This window comes from Oryctolagus cuniculus, chromosome 8, assembly GCF_051225735.1.
Source record: "Oryctolagus cuniculus isolate XC-2025 breed Fujian yellow rabbit chromosome 8, ASM5122573v1, whole genome shotgun sequence".
Classification (NCBI taxonomy): domain Eukaryota; kingdom Metazoa; phylum Chordata; class Mammalia; order Lagomorpha; family Leporidae; genus Oryctolagus; species Oryctolagus cuniculus.
In genome coordinates this window covers 126504306-126526892 of record NC_142874.1, presented here as the reverse complement: position 1 = coordinate 126526892, position 22587 = coordinate 126504306, and the positions used below count along the sequence as shown (strand labels likewise).

At 40.1% G+C, this 22587-nt stretch overlaps 1 pseudogene; it reads right to left on the bottom strand.

Moving 5' to 3' along the window:
• Positions 1 to 8193: 8193 nt before the first annotated feature.
• Positions 8194 to 10780, bottom strand: LOC100353617 (nuclear receptor subfamily 5 group A member 2 pseudogene; annotated as a pseudogene).
• Positions 10781 to 22587: the final 11807 nt, after the last annotated feature.

Below are 22587 nucleotides of genomic sequence, written 5' to 3'. Positions count from 1 at the left end.
CATTCACATCAAGGTTCATTTTCGATTCTCTTTATATACAGAAGATCAGTTTAGCATACATTAAGTAAAGATTTCAACAGTTTGCTTCCACACAGAAACACTAAGTGAAAAATACTGTTTGAATACTAGTTATAGCATTAAATCACATAGGACAACACATTAAGGACAGAGATCCTACAGGAGTAGTAAGTGCACAGTGACTCCTGTTGTTGACTTAATAAATTGACACTCTTGTTTATGGCATCAGTAATCACCCTAGGCTCTTGTCATGAGCTGCCAAGGCTATGGAAGCCTTTTGAGTTCTCTGACTCTGATCATATTTAGACAAGGTCGTAGTCAAAGTGGAAGTTCTCTCCTCCCTTCAGAGAAAGGTACCTCCTTCTTTGATGACCGGTTCTTTCCACTGGGATCTCATTTGAGGAGATCTTTTATTTAGGTCATTTTTTTTTGCCAGAGTGTCTTGGCTTTCCAGCCTGAAATACTCTCATGGGCTTTTCAGCAGCATCCGCATGCCTTAAGGGCTGATTCTGAGGCCAGAATACTGTTTGGGACATCAGCCATTCTATGAGTCTGCTGTGTATCCCGCTTCCCATGTTGGAACATTCTCTCCATTTTTTATTCTATCAGTTAGTATCTGTAGACACTAGTCTTGTTTATGTGATCCCTTTGACTCTTTTTTTTTTTTGACAGGTAGAGTGGACAGTGAGAGAGAGAGACAGAGAGAAAGGTCTTCCTTTGCCATTGGTTCACCCTCCAATGGCCACCGTGGCTGGCACACTGTGGCCAACGCACTGCGCGTATCCGAAGGCAGGAGCCAGGTGCTTATCCTGGTCTACCATGGGGTGCAGTGCCCAAGGAGTTGGGCCATCCTGCACTGCACTCCCTGGCCACAGCAGAGAGCTGGCCTGGAAGAAGGGCAACCGGGACAGAATCTGGTGCCCCGACTAGGACTAGAACCGGTGTGCTGGTGCCGCAAGGCAGAGGATTAGCCTACTGAGCCGTGGTGCCAGCCCCCTTTGACTCTTAGTCCTATCATTATGATCAATTGTGAACAGAAATTGATCTCTTGGACTAGTGAGATGGCATTGGTGCATGCCACCTTGATGGGATTGTATTGGAATCCCCTGGCACATTTCTAACTCCACCATTTGGAGCAAGTCAGATTTAGCATGTCCCAAATTGTACATCTCTTCCCTCTCTTATTCCCACTCTTATATTTAACAGGGATCACTATTCAGTTAAGTTTCAACACTTAAGAATAATGTGTATTAATTCCAGAATTCAACCAATAGTATTAAGTAGAACAAACAAACAAAAATACTAAGAGGGACAATGTATTAAGTTGTTCATCAACAGTTAGGGCAAAGGCTGATCAAGTCACCATTACTCATAGTTTCCATTTCACTTCAACAAGTTTCCTTTTTGTTACTCGGTTAGTTGTCACCAATCAGGGAGATCATATGATATTTGTCCCTTTGGGACTGGCTTATTTCACTCAGCATAATGTTTTCCAGATTCCTCTATTTTGTTGCAAATGACTGGGTTTCATTGTTGTTTTTGACTGCTGTATAGTATTCTATAGAGTACATGTCCCATAATTTCTTTATCCAGTCTACTGTTGATGGGCATTCAGGTTGATTCCAGATATTAGTTATTGTGAATTGAGCTGCAATAAACACTAAGGTACAGACTGCTTTTTTGTTTGCCAATTTAATTTCTTTTGGGTAAATTGCAAGGAGTGGGATGGCTGGGTTGAATGGTAGGGTTATCTTCAGGTTTCTGAGGAATCTCCAGACTGACTTCCATAGTGGCTTGACCAGTTTGCATTCCCACCAACAGTGGGTTAGTGTCCCTTTTTCCCCACATCCTCTCCAGCATCTATTGTTGGTAGATTTCTGCATGTGAGCCATTCCAACCGGGGTGAGGTGAAGCCTCATTGTGGTTTTGATTTGCATTTCCCTGATTGCTAGTGATCCTGAACATTTTTCATGTGTCTGTTAGCCATTTGGATTTCCTCTTTTGAAAAATGTCTGTTGAGGTCCTTGGCCATCTCTTAAGTGGGTTGTTGGTTTTGTTGTTGTGGAGTTTCTTGATCTCTGTAGATTCTGGTTATCAACCCTTTATCTGTAGCATAGTGCAAATATTTTTTCCCATTCTGTTGGTTGTCTCTTCACTCTCCTGACTGTTTCTTTTGCAGTACAGAAACTTCTCAATTTGATGCAATCCCAATAGTTGATTTTGGCTTTGACTGCCTGTGCTTCCAGGGTCTTTTCCAGGAAGTCTTTGCTGGTGCCAATATCTTGCAGGGTTTCTCCAATGATCTCTAATAATTTGATGGTGTCTGGTTCTAGATTTAGGTCTTTAATCCATGTTGAGTGGATTTTTGTGTAAGGTGTAAGGTAGGGGTCTTGCTTCATGCTTCTGCTCATGGAAATCCAGTTTTCCCAGCACCATTAATTGAATAGACTGTTCTTGCTCCAGGAATTGGTTTTAGATCCTTGATCAAATATAAGTTGGCTGTAGATGTTTGGGTTGATTTCTGGTGTTTCAATTCTGTTCCATTGGTCTATCCATCTGTTTCTGTACCAGTACCATGCTGTTTTGATTACAACTGCCCTGTAGTATCCCCTGAAACCTGGTATTGTGATGCCTCTGGCTTTGTTTTTGTTGTAGAAAATTGCTTTAGCTATTCGAGGTCTCCTGTGACTCCATATGAATTTCAGCATCATTTTTTCTATATCTGAGAAGAATGTCTTTGGTATCTTGATTGGCATCACATTAAATCTATAAATTGCTTTTGGGAGAATGGACATTTTGATGATATTGATTCTTCCAATTCATGAGCATGGAAGATTTTTCCATTTTTTGGTATCCTCTTCTATTTCTTTCTTAAGTTTTTGTAATTCTTATCATAGAGATCTTTAACGTCCTTGGTTAAGTTTATTCCAAGGGATTTGATTGTTTTTGTAGCTATTTGAATGGGATTTATTTAGAAGTTCTTTCTCAGCTGTGGTAGTGCCTGTGTATACAAAGGCTGTTGATTTTTGTGCATTGATTTTATATCCTGCTACTTTGCCAAACTCTTCTTGAGTTCCAATAGTCTCTTAATAGAGTTCTTTGGATCTCCTAAATAAAGAATCATATCATCTGCAAAGAGGGATAGTTTGACTACTTCTTTCCCAATTTATATCCCTTTAATCTTTTTCTTTCCTGATGGCTCTAACACTTCCAGATTTATGTTGAATAGCAGTGGTGAGAGTGGGCATCCCTGTTTGGTACCAGACCTCAGTGGAAATGCTTCCAACTTTTCCCCATTCAATAGGATGTTGGCCGTGGGTTTTTCATAGATTGCTTTGATTGTACTGGGTAAGGAGGAATGTTCCTTCCATACCCAGTTTGCTTAGAGTTTTCATCATGAACAGGTGTTAAATTTTATCACATGCTTTCTCTGTGTCTATTGAGATAATTATATGGTTTTTCTTCTGCAGTCTGTTAATGTGTGTATCACATTGATTGATTTGCACACATTGAACCATCTGTGCATACCAGGGATAAATCCCACTTGGTCTGGGTGGATGATCTTTCTGATGTGTTGTTGCATTCTATTGGTGAGGATTTATTGAGGATTTTTGCATCTATGTTCATCAGGGATATTGGTCTGTAATTCTCTTTCAGTGCTGCATCTTTTTCCGGCTTAGGAATTAAGGTGATGCTGGATTCATAGAAAGAAGTTGGGAGGATTCCCTCTTCTTCGATTGTTCTGAATAGTTTGAGAAGAAATGGAATTAGTTCTTCTTTAAATGTCTGGTAGAATTCAGCAGTGAATCCATCTGGTCCTGGGCTTTTCTTTATTGGGAGGACCTTTATTACTGTTTCAATTTCTGTCTCAGTTATGGGTATGTTTATTTTTTCTATGTCTTCATGGCTAAATTTAGGTAGATTGCATGTGTCCAGGAATCTATCCATTTCTGATAGGTTTCCCTGTTTGCTGGCATACAACTCTTTGTAGTAATTTCTGATGATTCTTTTTATTTCTGTGGTGTCTGTTGTTACGTTTCCTTTTTCATCTCTGATTTTATTAATTTGGGTCTTTTCTCTTCTTTTTTTAGTTAGTTGGGCCAATGGGATGTCAATTTTGTTTATTTTTTTCAAAAAACCCAGCTCTTCGCTTGGCTGATTTTTTGTAATTTTTTTTTGTATTCAATCCTGTTGATTTCTTCTCTGATTTTGATTATTTCTCTTCTCCTACTAGATTTGGGTCTGGTTTGCTGCAGTTTTTCTAGATCCTTGAGATGTGTTGAAAGCTCATTTATTTGGTGCCTTTCCAATTTCTTGATGTAGACACCTATTTCTATAAACTTTCCTCTCAACACTGCTTTTGCCGTATCCCATAAGTTTTGATATGTTGTGTTGTTATCCTCATTTGCTTCCAGAAACTTTTTGATTTCTCTTTTAATGTCTTCTATGACCCAGTGTTCATTCAGGAGCATGTTGTTCATTCTCCATGTTTTTGCATACTCTCTAGGGATTCCTGAGTTGCTAATTTGCACCTTCATTCCACTGTGGTCTGAGAAGCTGCATGGTATATTCTAATTCTTTTGAATTTGCTGAGACTTGCTTTATTGCCTGGTGTGTGTTTGATCCTAGAGAAGGTTCCATGCACTGCTGAGAAGAATGTAAAATCTTTAAATGTAGGTAGGATTGAAAGTTCTGTAGATATCTGCTAGATCCATTTGGGCAATAGTGTCGATTAAATCTGCTGTTTCCTTGTTGATTTTCTTTCCAGTGATCTGTCTATTTCTGAATGTGGAGCATTGAATTCCCCCAGTACTATTGTATTGGAATCTAAGTCTCCCTTTAAGTCCCTTAACATACCTTTTAAATAAACCGGTGCCCTGTAATTAGGTGCATATACATTTATAATAGTTACATCTTCCTGTTGAATTGAACCCTTAATCATTATATAGTGTCCCTCTTTGTTCTCTTAACAGTTTTTGTGTTAAAGTTTATTTTGTCTGATATTAGTATGGCTACACCTGCTTTGTTTTGGTTTCTGTTGGCATGGAATAGCATTTTCCAACCTTTCACTTTCAGTGTGCCTGCATCTTTGTTGGAAAGATGTGTTTCTTGTAGGCAGCAAATAGATGGGTTTTGTTCCTTAATCCATTCAGCCAGTCTTTGCCTTTTAACTGGAGAGTAGAGCCCATTAATGTTCAATGTGACTATTGATAAGTAGTGACTTTGCCCTGCCATTTTCCCAAAGATATTTTCTAGTATATGCTTTGAGTTTCCTATGATCTTTTACTGGTAGGTATCCTTCCTTTACATGCTTTCATATTGATGGCTGTGTTTTTGTGTTTATGTATGTAACACATCTTTAAGCATTTTTTGTAGGGCTGGACGAGTGGTGACAAATTCTTTCAATTTCTGTTTGCTATGAAAGGTCTTTATTTCACCTTCATTCACAAATGAGGGCTTTGCAGTATATAATATTCTGGGCTGGCAGTTTTTCTCTCTTAGTACCTGGGCTATATCTCGCCATTCCCTCCTAGCCTGTAAGGTTTCTGTTGAGAAGTCAGCTGTGAGTCTAATTGGAGATCCTCTGAGAGTAATCTGACATTTCTCTCTTGCACATTTTAGGATCTTTTCTTTATGTTTCACTGTGGTGAGTTTAATTACATCGTGTTGTGGTGAGGATCTCCTTTGGTCATATTTCCTCTGCAATTTTTTCCCGAGCCTTTTCCTGAGACTACAATAACTCCACTTTTATTCAACTATCTTTTCCTGGACTATCAGTGCGTGTCCTCACTATTCTGCCATCTTGGCTCCGCCTAAAGTCATTGCTTTTCAAAGGGTCAATATCACTTCTTCAGATCACCCTTTAGGTGCTCTATTAGTTACCACATATCAGGGACAACATATGCTATTTGTGCCTTTGGAACTGGCTCATTTCACTAAATATGATGTTTTCCAGATTCATCCATTATGTCGTAAGTGGTCAGATTTCATTTTTTTTACTGCTGTGTAATAGTCCATAGAATACATATCCCATAACTTCTTTATCCAGAATTCATCTGAGGGGCATTCAGATTGAGTCCATGCCTTAGCAATTGTGAAATGATCTGTAATAAACAAGGGGGTGCAGATAACTCTTTTATTTGCTGATTTTATATCCCTTGGGAATTCTGGGTCATATGGTGAGTCTATATTCAGTATTCTGAGGTATCTCCATGCTGTCTTCCATAGTGGTTTTACCTGTTTACATTCTCACCAACAGTGGATTAGGGTGCCTTTTCCCCCACATCCTCACTGGCATTTGTTGCTTGTTGATTTCTGCATGAAGGCCATTCTAAATGGGGTGAGGTGAAACCTCATTGTGGTTTTGATTTGCATTTCCCTGATGGATAGTGATCCCAATCATTTTTTCATGTGTCTGTTGGCCATTCTATTTCCTCTTTTGAAAAATGTCTAAGTCTTTTGCCCATTTCTTCATTGGGTTGTTTGTTTTGTTACTGTGTAGTTTCTTAATCTCTTTATATATTCTGGTATTTAATCCTTTATCAATTGCATAGCTTCAAATAATTTCTCCCATTCTGTTGGTTGCCTCTTCATTTTCTTGAGTGTTTTTTTGCTATATAGAAGCTTCTCAATTTGATATAATTTCATTTGTTAATTTGGCTTTGATTGTGCATCTGGGGTCTCTTTGACTTTGCCAATATCTGCAGGGTTTCCCCACTGTTCTGTATAACTTGATGATATCAGGTCATAGATTTAGGTTTTTAATCCATTTTGAATGGATTTTTGTGTAAGGTGTAAGGTAGGGGTCCTGCTTCATAAATTTGCATGTGGAAATCCAGTTTTCCGAGCACAATGTGTTAAAGAGACTGTCTTGCTCCTTGGTCAAATATAAGTTTGTTGTAGATGCCTGTATTGATTTATGGGGTTTCAATTCTGTTCCATTGGTCTATCAACCTGCTTTCGCACCAGTATGAGGCTGTTTTGATTATAACTGCCTTGCTGTATGTCTTGAAATCTGGTACTGTGATGCTTCCACCTTAGGTTTTGTTGTACAAATTTATTCTAGCTATTCAAAGTTTCCTTTGTTTCCATATTAATTTCAGTATAATTTTTTTCTATATCTGAGGAAAATGTCATTGGTCTTTTGACTGGTATCACACTGAATCTGTAGATTGTTGTCAGAAGAATGGACATTTTGATGAAATTGATTCTTCCAATCCATGAACATGAAAAATTTTTCATTTTTTGTTTTTTCTTCTACTTCTTGCTTTATCGTTTTGTAATTCATGTTGTAATCTTTGACATCCTTGGTAAAATTTATTCCAAGGTGTTTGATTTTTTTGGTAGGTATTGTGAGTGAAATTGATCTTAGAAGTTTTTTTCTCAGCCATGGCATTGTCTTTGTATACAAAGGCTGTTGATTTTTGTGCATTGATTTTATATCCTGCTACTTTGCCAAACTCTGCTATGAGTGCCAAGAGTCTCTTGATAGAGTCTTTTGGATCACCTATATATAGAATATAGACTATATATAGAATATAGAATATATAAAGAATATAAATCATATCATCTTCAATAAGGATAGTTTGACTTCTCTTTCCCAATTTGTATCTATTTGATTGCTTTTTCTTGTCTAATGGCCATGGCTAAAACTTCCAGGACTACATTGAATAGTAATGGTGAGAGTGGGCATCCTTGTCTGGTACTGGATCTCAGTGGGAATGCTTTCAACTTTTCCCCATTCAATAGGACACTGGCCATGGGTTTGTCATAAATTCCCTTGATTTTGTTGAGGAACGTTCCTTCTATACCCAATTTGCTGAGAGTTTTCATCATAAAAGGGTGATGTATTTTTTTTTTTGACTTTAAAGTGTTAATACTTTATTTTAAACAACTGTTGATCCACATCTGCACAGCTACCTTTTAGAATTTTGAAATAAGGCAAGACTTTTGTACCTGCGGCATTGCATGTTAATTAATAATACTGCTAGTGTTTTTGGAGAGTCTGTTTGCAATGCTGTGTCCTCCAATATTTGTTCAACAGCAGACTTTGCTCTGGGGAGGTCAGCCTGCCTTTGCTCTTTGAGGAAGACTGCATTGTCTCATTCCTTTCCAGGCCATAGGTAACAATCACCCTACGCTTCGGGGATGTTCAATTGCAACAGCAATGACTCGTAAGTCAATGAATCCATCAGCTCATCTTTTGTTTCCTGTTTGCATAGCTCAACATGCTTCGGTTTTGTTTTTGACTACCTAGGACTGTGACCGTTTTGACATCCCAGGAAAACATATTTAACGCTTTATTTTTAAATGAACTACCAACCTCGATGATTAGAAAGACGGATGCATCCTAACAAGCCGTTTGGCCAGATTTTTTTTTTTTTTAAATGAAATCCAACAATGCGAAAGCCACATTTCAGCAACAGCAGCAGAAATAAGGTTTCACTGGCTTTAGCTAGGGGAGCATTTGCTGGAAAAGTTTGCAGTCACTTTCCTTAACACGAATGAGGGCTCAGAGTAAGACAGAAGCAAGACACTGCCTGCTTGTTGACATGACCATTTAGATGGCGAGCTCAACATATTGACAGACTGCGCTCTCTGGCTGTTTGGAGTCTAGGACACACACACATTCAAAACCAGGCTTTTCACGGTCTGGTGGAGCCACTACTGGGTGTGGCAGAACGCAGGTCCCTGGTAGAGATTCGGTGGTCACAGGGCCAGAAGGTGCTGGGGCGTTTGAAGGTGGAGGGAGCAGCCGCTGTAGGTGCGGCTGATGCTCTCCGGAGGGTCCCGTTCAGCCGTACCATGGAGGAATCCGGGACGCTCAGGATCCCCCCTGTACAAGCCTAATTAACGGTGCAGATCAGTTCCTCAATTTCTTCATAGCGGAGATCAGCTTAAATATACAAGAATTGTTCTGTCCATTTTTTATTCTGACAGTGTTGGCATCCACCTGTGAGCTCAGTCCATTTCCTTCCAATGTCTTTGATATGGAATCCTTTGGGGAGGAGAAGCATTTGATTCACAGTTTGCAATACAAATACCCTGATACATCATTTATTTGCCGTTAAGTATCTGATGATTATGCCTTTGGAAAGTCACTGTCTTCCAACCAAGTCTTTAATGTGTTGCTTGGAGCACTTCAGAGTATTTTATTTCTTTTAATTCCCTCCTTCTTCCCCGTCTCCTTCTGTTTGGAAAGCAGAGCTGCTGGGGTGCTGTGGCCTAGGCTCTTTTCGCATGCAGCATCTCAATGAGGAGGTTATTGTAGGGCACGTCCCCGTTCAGGTGCTTGTAGTAGAGGTATTCTTCAGCTTGCATGCTGATGGCCCGGATTTCCGGAAGTCGCAGCAGGAGCTGCCCGAACTTCTCTGTCTGCTGCGGGTAGTTACACATGGTGTAGTCCAGGAGGGCAGCGTTCACTTGTTCCTGAACACCTTCTACCAGCTGGAAGTTCTCAAGATTTTTGACATCTAAACTAAAGAGCACCAAGAATTTCAGACACACAAATTCCCGTTGATCAAACTGGAGAGAGCGAAGTTTTACCACCAACTCCTGGGCATGACTCATGAGGTTGTTGAGCGTGGCACCTGCTTGTGCTGTTATTATGGAGTGGTCCACTTGTTGTCCAGTAACCAGGTAGATGGATCCTTCCTTCCCGTGCACCACCTGCCGGTAAATGTGGTCCAGGATTAGGAGCTCACTCCAACAGTTCTGAAGCAGCTTCATTTGGTCGTCAACCTTAAGTTCTCTGAAGAAAATACTACTCCTGGCCCACTCCACGATGGAGAAGAGCGTCTGGTCCGCCATCTTGCACATCAGCCCGAATGTGCTCAGCTTCTCGTGCTTGCTCCGGTTGGCCTGCTCCTGCTGCAAGTAGGCCATGATCCTGGCCTGCACCTGCGGCTCCTCCGGCTCGCACTTCAGAAGTTCCAGGATGAGCTGCGGGATGCTGGCCGGGGAGCCGGTCTGGTAGCTGTCCACGTAGGAGTAGCCTAGGATGGACTCGGGAGAGCTGCTGTAGGGGTCCGGGTACTCAGACTTGATAGCCCGGCTCGGAAAGTGGCCATATGCTTGGTAACCTTGCAGGCTGCCAGGAGGTGGCATTGTCATGCTAATGGGGGAGGTGACAAAGGGACTTCTGTCGTAGTCTGAGGGAGGCAAGGCAGCGTGGTTCAGAGGTAGGCCTTTGGAGGCAGAGTGCGTGTTCTGGATCGCAGAGGAGATGCTCAACTCAGAGGGCATGGCCTGGATCACCTGCGACATGGCTTCCAGCTTCAGTCCGTTAGCCGTTAGCGCGGATGAGGGCTTTCTTCTGTTGTTTTAGGGCCCTGTCTCGCTTGTACATTGGCCCAAACTTGTTCCTTCCTCCCCGCATGCGGTCGGCTCTTACAGCTTCCAGCTTCATTCCAACACTCAGACATTTCTGAAATCGACAGTAAGGACAACGCTTTCTCTGTGTTTTGTCGATCTGGCAGCTTTGGTTTTCTATACAAGTGTACCTTTTATTATTTTGGACTGTTCGCTTAAAAAACCCCTTGCAGCTCTCACAGGTGAGCAGTCCATAGTGATAGCCAGACACTTTATCTCCACACACGGGCACAGCTCCTCGAGGTCTTCATCGTAGGAGTAATTCACCATTTTAAATAGAGACACTTGCATGTTTTCCGGCATCTGCCCCTGTTCCCCATGCGACCGAGCCAGTCCCAGCGCTTCCGTCTCCACTTTGGGCAGCATGACAAGGCGGCCGCGGGCGGGAGAGGGGCGTCCGCGTCGGTCCGGAAGTCCAGCACCTGGACTCGGGCAGCAGAGATTCAACTCCGACCGAAAGAAGAAAAGGGCGCCCGGGGCGCCCGCTCACCGTCCGCCTCCTTCGGAGCCGCGGGCAGCCGCCGGCGAGCTGCGAGAAAGGCGAAGACCACGGCGTCCGCGCTCCCCGGCTGCGCTCCGCTCGGCCAGGGCGCGGGCGGCGGCGCGGGCGCGGGCGCAGCTGCCAGGGGAGCGGAACCGCGGGGGACAGCGCTGCGGGCAGGCGGCGGAGGCGGCCGCGGGGCTGCTCGCGCCTCCGCGGCGGTGCGCTGCGGCCGCTCCCGGACGGCCGGGCGACTCCTTCCCCTCCCGCCACGCGCCCTCTGGCTGGGGATCGGCAAGGGTCGGTCTCTCTCTCTCTCTCTCTCTCTCTCTCTCCCCCTCTCTCTCCCTCTCTCTCTCCTCGCCTCACTTCTCCTCGCCTCTCCGCCCCTTCCCTCTATCTCCTTCTGCCTCCCTCGCTCGCTCCCTATCACAAGTGCGGAGTTCTGAAGTTGCAACCTCCCTCCCCTGCCTCGCCTGCTCTCTCTCGCGTCCGAGAGGCCTCTCCAGCCCTGAGGGTGGCGGTGCTGGGAAGGGAAGGGGAAGAGAGGAGGAGACGGGAGGTAAGTAGGGCCGGGGTGGGGGAAAGGATGGGATGCGGGGCCAAGGGTGATGTATTTTAACAAATGTTTTTTCTGCATCTATTGAGACAATAATATGATTTTTATTCTTCAGTTTGTTAATGTGATATATCACGTTGATTGATTTGCAGATATTTAACCATCCCTGCATAACAGGGATAAATCCCATTTGGCCCAGGTGTATGATCTGTCTGATATGTTGTTGGATTCTTTGGGCTAGAATTTTGTTGGGGATTTTTGTGTCTAAGTACATCAGGGAAATTGGTCTGTAGTTCTCTTTCTTATGTTGTGTCTTTTTCAGGTTTAGGAATTAAGGTGATGCTGTCTTCATAGAAAGAATTTGAGAGGATTCCCTCCCTTTTATTGTTTTGAATAGCTTGAGAAGAATTGGAGTTTGTTCTTCTTTAAATGTCTAGTAGAATTCAGCAGTGAAGCCTGGGCTTTTTCTTTGTTGGGAAGGTCTTTATACTGTTTCAACCTATGTCTTGGTTATGGGTCTGTTTAGGTTTTCAATATCTTCATGGCTCACTCCTGGTAGGTTTAATGTGTCCAGGATTCTCTCCAATTCTTTTAGGTTTCCCAATTTTTTGGCATACAGTTCTTTGTAATAAATCCTAATGATTGTTTTTATTTCTGTGGTCTCTGTTTTTATAGATCCTTTTTAATCCCTGATTTTATTGATTTGGATCTTCTCCTTCTTTTATTGGCTAGTTGGGGCAATGGCATATCAGTTTTGTTAATTTTTTAAAAAAAATCTCTACTTCACCGATCTTTTGTATTTTTTATTTCAATTTTGTTTATTTATTCTCTAATTTCAATTATGTCTTTCCTCCTACTATTAATTTTGAGTATGGGTTGCTGTTGTTTTTCTAAGTCCTTGAGATGCATTGATAGTTCATGTATTTGATGCCTTTCCAATTTCTTCATTAGGCATCAATTACTATGAATTTCTCTCTTAACACTGCTTTTGCTGTATCCCATTTATTTTTGAGATTTAATAGCAAGATTTATTAGAGTCAAATACCTCTAGCCAGAGTGGCATGGATGGGGGCTTCAAGAGAGGCAAACCTAAAGAGGCTCTTGGTACTGGGGTTTTAAGCACAATTTTGGGAAAGAAAAAAACTTGACATGTAGTTACAAGCAGAGACAAAACCCATCAAAAGACCTGATTTGCAATCTTTTATCCTGTCTGGCTTGCTCATGATAAAACAAAAAGAACCATCAGAAGGGTGGGATACCTAATTTGCTTTACAGTAAGTTGGAAGCTCAGAAGTAATCACCACTCCCTTACTCTTCTCAGGATAAGATTGGAAACTCCTAAAGAGTAGGCAGACAGGGACTTTTGACCTTGCTAATGACAACCTTTGGGGAAAGCAAGCATTTTTCATATTAAAACTCCACTGAGAGCTGTGGCCCAGGAAGGCAGTGGAGGATGGCCCAGGTGCTTGGGCCCCTGCACTCACATGGGAGACTAGGAAGAGGCATCTGGCTCCTGGCTTCGGATTGGTGCATCACCAGCTGTGGCGGCCATTTGAGGAGGGAAACAATGGAAGGGAGACCTTTCTCTGTCTCTCTTTCTCACTGTATATAACTCTACCTGTCCAAAAAAAAAAAAAAAAAAAAAAGAGTTCTTTAGAGTTCTTTATAGCACTGCCGGCAATAAAGGACCATCGAATTTTATCAGTGTGTGGTGCTCCTCTGTTTGCACTCACTCAGGTACAATGGTATAATTTCCTGTGATTTGTTTTCTAAGTCAAATATTTTTTCATTTGCTTCACTGATTTTTATTTGCAAATAAATGGAAATAAAGCACTGATGCATGCTACAATATGGATGAAATGAAAATATCATGCTTAGTGAAAGAAGCCACTTGCAACAGACTATCAACAGACTATTAATTTCTTCTTTAAATTTTATAACATGTGCATAATATATGTTCCTTATATTAACAATATAGTTAAACTTACTTTGTATATCATCTTGTTTTATTAATTATTAGTCAAGCACTAAATCTATGGGGTTAATTTGGAGCTTTCAATTGACTGATTGAAAATGAAACATATTTCACAGGAATTAGATTATTTTTTGATTTTTTCAAAGTTACTCATGTTTCCTGATGACAAAAGAACCTATGGATAAACATTTCTTAAATTCTTATACTAATGGAGGTTTATAGTGACTGTGTTCAACACATTGAGAAAAATGTCACTTGATATTGTTTTCAAGTAAATCTAAAAGCTATTACCTTGAAATTCATGCAAACAATGTTATTAATTGATAACATAATAAAATGCCTTTCACATAACAGACAAGGAAAGGAAGATAAGAGATTAGTTAGTTGGCCGGTGCCATGGCTCAATAGGCTTATCCTCTGCCTTGCGGCGCCAGCACACCGGGTTCTAGTCCCGGTTGGAGCACCGGATTCTGTCCCGGTTGCCCCTCTTCCAGTCCAGCTCTCTGCTGTGGCCCGGGAGCGCAGAGGAGGATGACCCAAGTGCTTGGGCCCTGCACCCGCATGGGAGACCAGGAGAAGCACCTGGCTTCTGGCTTTGGATCAGCGTGGCCATTGGAGGGTGAACCAACGGTAAAGGAAGACCTTTCTCCCTGTCTCTCTCTCTGTCCACTCTTCCTGTCCAAAAAAAAAAAAAAAAAAAGGTTAAAAAAAAGAGAGATTAGTTAGTAAGAACTAAAGTAATGATGTAGGGGCTGGCAATGGGTCACACTAGGTAAAGCCACTGCTTGAGATCCTAACATCCCATATGGATGCTGGTTCATGTTCTGGCCGCTTCACTTCTGATCCAGCTCCCTGCTGATTACCTGGGAAAAGCAGCAGAGGATGGCTCAAGTTTGGGTCCCTACCATTCATGTGAGAGATCTGTATGAAACTTCTGGCTCCTGACTTTGGGCTGGCCCTGCCCTGTCCGTTGCAATCATCTGGGGGATGAACCAGCAGGTGGAAGGTCTCTGTCTCTGTCTCTCTCTGTAATTCTGACTTTCAAATAAATAAATAAATCTTTAAAATAATGGCATAACTAAAAATACATGTCTAGTGAATATTTATATTCAAGCAATGTATGGAATGCAATATTGCTTTTTTACAAATAATAGCTTAGATGAGCATTACAATTGATGACAATTTCAAACTTTTAGGCAGTCATTATAATTCTCATGCAAAACATCACAAATTTCTTTTTTTTATTTATTTGACAGGTAGAGATATAGATAGTGAGAGAGAGAGACAGAGAGAAAGGTCTTCTTTCTGTCGGTTCACTCCTCAAATGGCCGCTATGGCCAGAGCTATGCTGATCCGAAGCCAGGAGCCAGGTGCTTCCTCCTGGTCTCCCACGTGGGTGCAGGGGCCCAAGCACTTGGGCCATCCTCCACTGCCCTCCCAGCCACAGCAGAGAGCTGGACTGGAAGAGGAGCAACTGGGACTAGAACCTGACACCCATATAGGATGCCAGCACTCCAGGCAGAAGAGTGATCCATGGCGCTGGCCCCAACATAGTAAATTTCTAACTAATATTCATTAATTTTGTTTTCTCTATTTATGCTTTATAGTAGCTCTCATCTTCCAATTTTAATATAAAGTTTTAATTTTTATGAGTGACACCACTATGAAAAGGAATTTGCTTATATTCATTTGTTCCATAAGTTATTTTTTTAGAGTTTAAATCTTTTGATTTACCAAGTATATGAACTCAGCTCCTTGTGTGAAATAAATGAATTCTGCCAAGAACAGTATGCTCTCTGTTTGATGACATGTTATTAAACACTACTTCCAAGACAAATTTGTTGTTAATTTTTGAGATGTATCTAGAGTACTATCATGATTTTTGGATTTTTAAAATCTTCTAATGTACAATGTAAGAGTCTCTTTTAAATTTATAAATATATGTGGCCTTTAAAAAATCCAAAATAGTGATGATGATAACTTTTGTTCAACTGCATGCCAACCCTTTGGCAGTGCATTACAAAGCATTGAGAGCAGTGTTTAGCCTGGTGTCACTTAGCCATGGCTTTTCCATTCCCAGAAGAAAGGTCAAGTACTAATATTGGAATTTCCAGGCAATCCTGAAAATTAGAATATCAGCTATAAACTTTCATGGGCTATATGGGTATTTAGCATAACATTCTCAGCCAGAAAAATGATGTACAGAAGTAGAATAAACTAAGAAAGTAGTTAAGAAACTAATAAATAATTCATAAACACCCCAAAAACCACAGATATGCTCCACATGTTATAAAATAGGTTATTCATATTTTGTAGAGGGAGCAAATGAGCCTGATAGATTTCTTTTTATGTCTCTTTCTCTCTGAATTTCAAATAAAATGAAAGTTAAAAAATTAAATTTATATATTAAAAAATGTTTCATTCATCTAACCTACTGATCACACTAGTTTAGTGAAGCAGTACACTATAGAATATCAATTGTTTTCTCTCAAGATACAGGACTGGCTGTGGTTACTGCCAGTAACCAGCAGAGGGAGTAAAGACCATACTGTATAAAATTTTTAGCCCAGGAAGAGATCCCAATTCAAAAATCCATGGATTCTACTGAGTGTGTATTGCTTTAGTGCTATGGTAAAGTGGAAATTTTGTTTTTAAAAAGAATCTAACCACTTAATTCCTTCCAGAGGATATGTGTTATATGAGATTTCTTTCTTCTAGTATAAGCCACAAATAAGATAGGGCTATATAATACATAGACAACATTGTATTACCGCTTCATTTTTAATGTTAATAATCACTGATGTACATTCTCAGGATGATGCCTCAAGTAAGATATTTTAAAAAAGATTTATTTATTTATTTATTTGAAAGGCAGAGTTACAGAAAGTCAGAGGCAGAAAGAGAGGTCTTCCGCCCGATGAATCACTCCCCAGATAGCCTCAACAGTTGGAGCTGCGTCGATCCGAAGCCAGGAGCCAGGAGCTTCTTCTGGGTTTCCCAAGCAGGTGCAGGATCAAAAGGACATGGACAATCTTTTACTGCTTTCCCAGGACATAGAGAGAGCTGGATCAGAAGTGGAGCAACGGGGACTCTAACCAGGGCCCATAGGGGATGCCGGCACTGTAGGTGGGGTCTTTACTGGCTACGCCACAGCGCCAGCCCCTAAAGTAGGAATTTAACTCAGCTTTAATTTGATATCGTTATCCTTCTACTGAATCTGTAAAGCAGGCAGGTTTTCTGATGATTATTTTTGTTTCATCATTGGTGTTTTATTGCCCTTGCTATGAACACTGAGGAAAAGCGAGTTAGGGTTGGCATGGTTTTCCATCTACCTTTGCCTTAACTGCATGATCTTTTACACCTCAGTGTAAACATTGCCTGGATTTCCCACCCTCTCCCCCTTGACCACTCCTTGATGTTCACTGACATCTGGTATTGTGAGTCTGGTATTGTGGTTTGGATTTTCTATGAAATATTCCTGTTTCTAATGCAACTATATGTATATAGCTACATATTTCAATAACCACCTTTTTGTACTTGTTTACAAATGACATGTTGGGCCTGGAAGTGATGCTGTGAAATTGATGTTCCAATAGAATGTGTTGCGGGACTTTCTTCTTCACCTTGCTGTGTCCTGCAGGGGGCACTTACACCACAGTGAAGGCCACCAAGGCTTTTTCTGTCTTTATTCACTCACATTTTTAAAAGACTTATTTATTTATTTGAAAGTCCTTGGCCTTGAGGTCTTTTCTTATAATAACAGTTTTCACACAAATATTATTATTCTTACACACTGTCTATACAAGTAAATTGGAAGGTGTGCCTAGACAGAAAATTTCTCCATTCTCTCTTCATATCTAGCATTACCTCTGGTGTATGTTGGATGCTTTGTAAAACATTCTTGGAATGAATGACTGATTGTGTCTTAGGTGTTGATAGGGAAAGCCTTCATTTAATTGATACTGCTTTCAAAATCTCAAGAAATTCTGCTTTCTTCTATGACAATAATGAAGCATAAATGCCAAATATTAAACAGGATGGAACTCTGCCTAATTTTTTATGAGGCCAGCATCACTTTGATACCAAAACCAAAGACATCAACAAGAAAATTACAGATGTATATCCTTAATGAATATAGATGCAAAAATTCTCAACAAAATAATAGAAAATAAATGTTTATAAGAATGTTATACTATTCTGGTTTTAATTATCTGTGATTACTTTTTTTTTAACTTGTATTTAATGAATATAAATTTCCAAAGTACGACTTATGGATTACAATGGCTTCCCCCCCATACCGTCCCTCCTACCCACAACCCTCCCCTTTCCCACTCCCTCTCCCCTTCCATTCACATCAAGATTCATTTTCGATTATCTTAATATATCTGTGATTACTTTTAAGTTTATTGTATATGGGTGAATTGGTCATTTTCCCACTCAATTATTGTTTATAGCCATTGTCTATATTCCCACTAAACTAACATTTTTTTGATTTTTAGTTGTCAGAATTCTTATATGATGAAGCTTCAAGCCTTTTTTGTTACTGTAATGTAAATTTAAAATATGTTATATCAAAAACTAAAAAATGAGCTGGCACTGCGGCTCAATAGGCTAATCCTCTGCCTGTGGCGGTGGCACACTGGGTTCTAGTCCCTGTCGGGGTGCCAGATTCTGTCCCGGTTAATCCTCTTCCAGTCCAGCTCTCTGCTGTGTCTCAGGAGTGCAGAGGAGGATGGCCCAAGTGCTTGGGCCCTGCACCTGCATGGAAAATCAGGAGAAGCACGTGGCTCCTGGCTTCAGATCAGTGCAGTGCGCTGGCCGCAGAGGCCATTGGAGGGTGAACCAACGGCAAAAGGAAGACCTTTCTCTCTGTCTCTCTCTCTCTCGCTGTCCACTCTGCCTGTCAAAAACAACAACAACAACAACAACAACAAAAAACAACTAAACAACTAAAAAAAGAAAGGGAGAGGGAGGGAGGTTGGGAGGCAGAGAGGATGAAGAAAAGAGAGAGTGGGAGGAAGAAAGCGAAATCACTATATTCTTAGAAATATATCTATGAACTATATTGAATTTGTTAAACTAATTAAAATTTAAAAAATAAAATAATAAAAAGAAAATAAAAAATTTGTGAGTTTCTAACTGACAAGTTGCTTTACTCCATTTCCCGCAACTGTGTGAGTTAAACATTCTAAAAGAGGAATATAGAATAATTGATACTGAAAATATAAGACAAACAATGATACTAAATAGGCAAGAATATGTTCACTTAGGTAGGGATTTGGTGGAATTATGGTGGAACCTACCCATAAAATTGTCATATAGTAAGATCAGGAAAAGAAATTCTAAAGTCAATATGTTTGGATTACCCATTGTTTCAGATAAAATAAGAGGTTTCCTTGTAGGTATTGAAGAAAAGACAGGAAAAATGAGAAATTTGATATGTGAATAGGCATGATGATTTTTGAAAAAGTTTCCTGAGTTGTTTAAAAGTATCTGTGCTTTGATAAAGCAAATGAGTCTATTCCTACATAATAACAAAATTACATGTAAAATATTGAGCTGTTCATATCTGTCTATTTATCTATCAATCAGAAAGTGTGAGACACTACATTTTTTTTTTGACAGGCAGAGTGGACAGTGAGAGAGAGAGAGAAAGAGAGAGAGAGAGAGAAAAGTCTCCCTTGTCCACTGATTCACCTCCAAAATGGCCACTATGGCCAGAGCTGGACCGATCCGAAGCCAGGAGCCAGGTGCTTCCTCCTGGTCTCCCATGCAGGTGCAGGGCCCAAGGACTTGGGCCATCCTCCTCTGCACTCCCGGGCCACAGCAGAGAGCTGGACTGGAAAAGAAGCAACCGGGACAGAATCCGGAGCCCCAACCAGGACTAGAACCCGGGGTGCCGGCGCCGCAGGCAGAGGATTAGCCTATTGAGCCGCGGCGCTGGCTGAGACTACATTTTTAACCTCCCTCAGTATAGTCACCAATATAAGCATCTATCAAAGCAAATCACTAAGGAATTAAACATGCATTTGTTTTCTCTCTAAAGCTACAAAGTAACAGATGTGAAGAATTCTAACTACTTTTAATTACTCTCATCTTATTCATGGAAATAGCTTTCCAGAATTTGGATCCTACTTGGAAGTTCCAGTATTTGTTTTTCTGTGATTATTTTGAGAAAAATATTTTGACATTTATAAAAGATATGACTCTGCAGTTTCTTTTCTGTGATGTCATTGTAGGCCAAAAGAACACAAAGGGTATTATCAAATATGTGGATCAGGATTTCACTCCCTTATGCTATTTTTGCAAGTTTATTTTTGAAAGATGTTTAGTAAAGCTTTTTAAATGCTTGGTAGAATTCCTAAGTCAGTTGTTTTTGGCCTGAGATTTTTGATTTAGATGATTTTTTAATTACAAACACTACCTTCTCTTTAGCTATTTTTCTATTCACATATTTTTCTATTCACATTCTGCTTTTCTTGAGTATAGATCATAGTTTAAGTTTTTACAGAGATTTGTCCATTCATCTCTTCTAATTTTGTTGGCATACATTTTCTCAAAGTACTCTGCTTTAATTCTTTAAATTTCTATTTTTTTAAACAATTTTCATTTTTTTTTCAAGATTTATTTTATTTATTTGAAAGACAGAGTTAGAGAGGTAGAGACAGAGAGAGAGGTCTTCCATCCGATTGTTCACTCCCCAGATGGCTGCAATGGCTGGAGTTGTGCTGATCCGAAGCCAGGAGCCAGGAGCTTCTTCCAGGTCTCCCACTTGGGTGCAGGGGCCCAAGAACTTTGGCCATTTCCCACTGCTTTCCCATGCCATAGCAGAGAGCTGGATCGGGAGAGGAGCAACCGGGACTAGAAATGGCACCCTTATGGGATGCAAGCAGCGCAGGCCAGGGCTTTAACCCGCTGTGCCACAGCACTGGCCCCAATCCTTAAAATTTCTATGTGGCTGGTAGTACTGTCTATATGCTAATGTCTGATTTTGTTAGTGGGAGTCTTTTCTTCCTTCTTCCCACCTCTTTGGTAAGTCTTGTGAAACCTTTGTTAGTTTATCTTTTACATGACTCAAATTTTAGTCTTGCTAGTAATTTTTTTCTCACTATTTAAAATATCTTTTATCTTTTTTATTCTATCAGCTAGTATTTACAGACACTTGTCTTGTTTATGTGCTCCCTTTGGCTCTTAGTCCTATCATTATGATCAATTGTGAACAGAAATTGATCACTGGGACTAGTAAGATGGCATTGGTACATGTCACCTTGATGGGATTGATCCAACATGGGAAGCGAGATACACAGCAGACCCATAGAATGGCAGATGTCCCAAACAGGACTCTCGCTCCAGAATCAGCCCTTAAGGCATGCGGATCTGGCTGAAAAGCCCATGAGAGTATTTCAGGCATGGAAAGCCAAGACACTCTGGCAAAAACAAAACAAAACAAAACAAAACAAACAAACAAAAAAAACCCACACACACAAAAAAACACCTAAATAAAAGATCTCTTCGAGTGAGATCCCAGTGGAAAGAACAGGTCATCAAAGAAGGAGGTACCTTTCTCTGAAGGGAGGAGAGAACTTCCACTTTGACTACGACCTTGTCTAAATATGATCAGAGTTGGTGAACTCAGGGGGCTTCCATAGCCTTGGCAACTCATGAGAAGAGCCTAGGGTGATTACTGATGCCATAAACAAGAGTGTCAATTTATTAAGTCAACAACAGGAGTCACTGTGCACTTACTCCTCATGTAGGATCTCTGTCCTTAATGTGCTGTACATTGTGATTTAATGCTATAACTAGTACTCAAACAGTATTTTTCACTTTGTGTTTCTATGTGGGTTTAAACTGTTGAAATCTTTACTTAATATATGCTAAACTGATCTTCTGTATATAAAGAGAATTGAAAATGAATCTTGATGTGAATGGAAGGGGAGAGGGAGAGGGAAAGGGGAGGGTTGCAGGTGGGAGGGACATTATGGGGGGGAAGCCATTGTAATCCATAAGCTGTACTTTGGAAATTTATATTCATTAAATAAAAGTTAAAAAATATCTTTTATCTTTATTATTTCCTCCTCCATTACCTTTGGGTTTAATTTTGCTTTCCTTTCCTAGTTCCTTAAAGTGTAAAATTAAGTTACTGATTTGAAGTCTTTCTTCTTTTGTAATTTAGGCATTTGGATAACATTTATTTCTCATGTTTTCCCATATGATTAGAATTCTCTCATAATTAAAATCCTTTCTAATCTTCCTTTAGATTTTATCTTGGACCTATTTATTACTCAGGAGTATATTGTTAAATTTCCATTCTACTTTGATTCTTAAAAATTTCTTTTCAACATTGTTTTTGTCATTCAATTGTGGTCTGACAAAATACTTTATATGATACCATCCATTTAAATTTATTGAGTTTTTTTAATGATCTAACTGTGATGTATCTTGTAAAAGGTTGTGTGTACATGAGGAGATTGTATCTTTTGCTGTTTTGGACAGTAAGTTCTGTAAATACTGATTGATGTTCTTGATGTACCGCACTATTCACATGTTCTATTCCTTGTTTACCTTCCTAAGTTTCTCTATCAGTTGTCAAATGTGAAGCAATGAAGTGTCTAAACATTATTATCTGTTGCTTCTTTAAGGTATCCCGGCTTCAGCTTTCAATCTTTCATCATAATGTGTTTGTGCTTGGATATTTTCTATTTAACTTCTTTGAACTTCTCTTACCTTCTGGCATTGAATATAATTTTCCATCATGTATAGGGTTTTTTAGGTATAAACTTTTTGAAATTATCTGTTTTTCTCTTTTCTTCTTCTGTAGCTCATACTTTGCTAATATGTCATACATAAATCTTTCACAGCATTCTTTAATGCTCTGGGCATTTATTTCCATTCTCTTTTTCTAGATATTCTATTTCTAAAGGAATGTATTTAGTTAACGACTGATGGACATCTGGGTTGATTTTTTTTTTTTGGCTGCTGTTTTTTTTCCTTTTTTTAAAACTTTTATTTAATGAATATAAATTTCCAGAGTACAGCTTATAGATTACAATGGTTTCCCCCCCATAACGTCCCTCCCACCCGCAACCCTCCCCTTTCCCACTCCCTCTCCCCTTCCGTTCACATCAAGATTCATTTTCAATTCTCTTTATATACAGATTAATTTAGCATACATTAAGTAAA